This window comes from Pollachius pollachius (genome assembly GCF_949987615.1).
Source record: "Pollachius pollachius genome assembly, chromosome: 5".
In the NCBI taxonomy this organism is placed as follows: domain Eukaryota; kingdom Metazoa; phylum Chordata; class Actinopteri; order Gadiformes; family Gadidae; genus Pollachius; species Pollachius pollachius.
The window spans coordinates 11102779-11107229 of NC_136938.1; the positions used below are offsets into that span (position 1 = coordinate 11102779).

At 41.9% G+C, this 4451-nt stretch overlaps 1 protein-coding gene across 1 annotated transcript in view; it reads right to left on the bottom strand.

Moving 5' to 3' along the window:
- The window catches only part of znf710b (zinc finger protein 710b), a 22266-nt gene extending 20203 nt beyond the window's left edge, over window positions 1-2063 (bottom strand). Inside the window, exon 1 of the mRNA XM_079736721.1 lies at window positions 1943-2063. The gene's annotated coding sequence lies outside the window, so the exon portion shown is untranslated. The remainder of the gene's footprint in view (window positions 1-1942) is intronic.
- Window positions 2064-4451: the final 2388 nt, after the last annotated feature.

Here is a 4451-nt window from a genome sequence, read left to right on the forward strand (position 1 = left end):
ACAACCTCCATTCTACTACGTCTACATAGACGTTCAATACATTATTGAATGAGAGGGAGAGAGCAGAGAAATTTTGGGTGACCGGGAAATTAAACGGGCCTTTACGGTCGACCTAGCCCGGATTATGTTGCCGATGGCTGGTCCTGCCATGTTGCTGGCCTACACGCTTTAGAACTGCCTGCTATGATTCATAGACTATATGACATGATCCAGAGCTCAGCATGGGGTTGTGTAGCAGAAATACCAATATGTCCCTATTGATCTGAGCTTTGGGAAATGGGTATCGAACAAGACAACAATACATCAAATAATAATTCAGTGGCGTGTATTTTGATGAGGTCTATGATGCTGGATTTTATGATGGCTAATTAATTAACAATTTAGTACATTTGAGGTTGTGACTATTTAATAATAATATAGAAACACCAATCTAACTACAGCACTAGTGATGTAGCAAATAGACACCATAATATCACTACAAGAAACAATTCCACTCTAAATAGCAGCACTCAACTCAGCTGGGCAAAAAATTAAATAAATATAACTGGCAAGACAGCACACAAGACAGACGACAACAGTACATAAGGCAGGCCGAGCAACAGTAGCGCACAGTTATTAGACACAGCATCTACCCACTGAAGAGCCACTAAACCTTATGCAGTCACAAACAAACACAAGCTTCCTTGAAATGTGATGGCAGTTTCACTTTGTTCAAAGTAGGTGGGTGAAGATGTTTGAGAAAGGATGCAGTCCTCTTTAAACTGAAAGCAGCTCAACAGACACAAGGATGTCTACGGCCAACAAGGAGGATGTCGTAGTAACCTTTGTTAGCCACTGAACTCCACCGGCTACGGGCCTGTCTGGTATGTGCAGCATGCAGGCTATTGCTGTGAACACGCATATTGAGCCAACATACACGTACTATTGAACTAGACGTTGCATCATGTGCAGACCCAGGGCTTTATACATTATTTCAGATGCAACAGCCTAACTGCAAGCACATCAAAACAACGGGGATCCAAGTTAAAAAACGGCATCTGCCTTAGAAATGCCTATGAGGAACATACATAGGATGATTAGAGAAGCACACGGGGACTTCCTCGGTTATGCAGTGCAGATTATGGTAGTCATAACTCACTAGCTTGAATGGCACAGGCAACATTTCTGACAATCAAGTGACGCCTCGATCAACTGGTGAGGGTAGCATGTATTGCCCATTAATACCCTATACATCCATAATGAACACTTGCACACATATAGGTGTTGCTGCAGCATTGCATCTGCAGTCTCACATTTTGACACGAAGCAAAAGGGGTTGCGAGTAAACGGGGCTTCTTGGTTAGTGGCATAACGTTACCCTGTATACAAGCCTGCTCTTCTCACTTTGCGCTTCATAATACTCATATTCGTATTGACTTGCACTGTATCTTTAAAAAGGGCCCTACTACAACTTAACGGGAAAACTTTGTTCCAAGACGGGCCTACGCAAGAAGACGAATGTCATAAGGGGCTATGTATGGATTGGTATTGGACAGAAATGGGCTGGATCTGGCCTGTTGTAGCCCCTACTCCTTTATGCGTCTCTCTCCAGCTCTCTCCATCCCCCCTTGCGACGCCATCTGTTAGTGGCATGAGAGAATGTGGAAGTAAAACAGAAAAGACGACATTTTGACTGTACTTGCTGACCTACATTGGCCGTGTGTTTGTTTTCCACACGAAAGCAATATAATACGCGAAGCATGCACACCGCACGGCACACAATGTACCCAAAAAACAACACACAGACACAATCCAGCGAGACATTTTCGGGGGGTGGTCAAGAGGAATGTGATAAGTTAGGGTAGGAAACACCGCTCGCCTCGCCGGCCCGGGCGACTCAACCCAGCGCACAGCTCACTCGTCTATCCGACCCATCGGAATAAAAAACAACCGCGGAACTCACCTGATTCCAAAATGGGTTTATGGTGGCGACGTGACTGTGATGATAGTGAATATTATGGTGGATATCGGGGGAGAGTTGGAGCGGCGGAGAGCCGTGGCGCGGAGCAGGAAGGAAGGGGACGGAGGAGGAGGGACTGACGTGAATGAATAAATAGCCGGGCTCCTCCTCACTCCTCACCGCCACAAGTCTAGCAAGAATGTGGCTGACTTAGTGGAATGCATCCGAGGCTGTTGTCGACCGTACAATGGCGGGGTTTATGTTTTCTTTAAATACACCAAAATATATATTTATAAATTAGCACATATGCATACCTGGTCCTGGATTTGGATAGGCCTATGATGCTTTATCGATGCGACAGTATTAATTTTGGACATTGTGATGTCTTCCCATGTTAATTTATTTTTTAGAGTTATATACCTGCTCGTTCTGTTTTTATTTAAAATAAACACTATTACTAATGTTGCTTTAAACCAATAATGTTATTCGTGTTATGTTAACAAATTCCACACGATGTCGCTATAAAATGAAATTATGCTTTTGGGGTTAACTGTTACAGTATGCATTGTTTAAAAACGAACGATAATGCATGGAATAGAAAATAAACTGTTAACTCTAAAAAAATATTCATGTCAAGCCAGTGTCACTCTTCGGGTAATTTGACATATTCTTCCAGTAATTAGCTACAGGATACGTTTAGGGTTTACATTTGGGACGGATAAAGTGCTGTCCTGACCTGAATAATTGTGAATATTCTTAGCAATTATTTTTCTGTATATACTGTCTGGGTCATATTTATATGAGATTCCCATATGTGATAGTGCCTTTTTTAAGTTTATCTTTGTGCCAGTAGAGGGCAGTATAATTCCGTTGCACATTTCTTACATTGGACGAAGTACCTTGTTCAATGTTCTTCACGGTGTGTGCGTGTGTGTGTGTGTGTGTGTGTGTGTGTGTGTGTGTGTGTGTGTGTGTGTGTGTGTAATATGATCTGGAAAAAATCCCTTGCTGTAACTAAATACAGACATCCAAATCATGTATAATGCTGAGGCAATAATCCCTGGAATACAGATTTTATTTTTAGGGGGGCGTTTTAGAGCTGCTTTCCTTTTTAGTGAAAACACAAATTGAATACAGAGATAATTATACAGTGGATCATGCATTTTTCTGAAAAGAATGTTCGAATGCATCTACTTCTACTGATTACTAGTGACATTTGTTTCTAATCCACTGTGCGGTAACACATATATTTGGGATTACTTAGGTCAAATGTCAAATTAATATTATGGACCATGGTTGGGTTGTAATGCATAATGGTACATATTCACTGTAATACATATCAGCATTCATCAAACCTCTTCCGTTTAATCAGATGGCTGAATATGATCTTCCCCATAAATACGTGCTGTTTCTGCCCAACAGCGCCCTGTGCATGTTAATGTATGCAAACCAGTGGTCCGGGGCCTTCGTGGAAACCAGCCTGGACCCAATCAGAGGAGCCTATTGATTGCTCTCTCACTTCCAGTCAAGGGTGAGAAGAACATTGCTGTCATTGTCCCCAAAAGCTTATCATCCAACATGGAGCTTCATTCTTGGAATTAAGTGTCAAGGTGTGCTTTCCTTCTGAACAAAAATGTCTCCTAACAGCATGGGTGTGTACCGATATGTTCGACAGAACAGTTAAAGAAGAGAAGGAATGGCATGTGGCACTTAGGAACGCAGGCAGGAATCAAACCTCTCATTACATTTGGTTAGTCTCATGTTTTGACATACTGCCTCCAAGTGTTTGTGCCTTGGTTCCAAGCTTAAACTGTGTGAGCCATGGTGACAGCGAGATCGGCTGTGCAGTGCACTAAACACGAAGAAAAGGCTTTAGATCCCTGTGTTCATGTGATCCTCTTCCTCACATTAACCTGCCACTCCGGTACATTTATCCATCATGATCGTGTACCAGCACAATTTCCATGGCCGGGTTTTGTCTGAGCAGCTGAATTCTGAACAGTTGAGTGTTTGAGAAGGACTGTGGGTGGCCTTCATTTACAGCAGCACCTCCTCCCTCTGCTTCTCTTTTCACTTGTCTGGACTATGATTAGCATGCAACCTCAAGGTTTCCACATGACAGTTCTGCAGGGCCAGCTCTCAGTGAAACATGTATGCCCACGCAGATTGTGCTGAAGTAACAAGGAACATAGAAGATCATAAGTCATGAAAAAATATGTTTTCGTGGTGCATTACAAGGGGGATAAAGATGTCCCAATATTTAAAAGATCTACCACTCTTTAATTTCTTCAATATTTCTTATCTTGTCTTTCTTTCTTTCTTTCTTTCTTTCTTTCTTTCTTTCTTTTTTTCTTTCAACAGATGTGAGGGGTTACCACATCAATTCTGGGTTCTATATAGTCTATACCACCATAATAACTGTATACAATCATGCAAGCTTTATGATGTGAGAAATATTATATGATCTTAGAGATACAGAAAAATAATTTACTCATGGCATTGAAGGACAGAG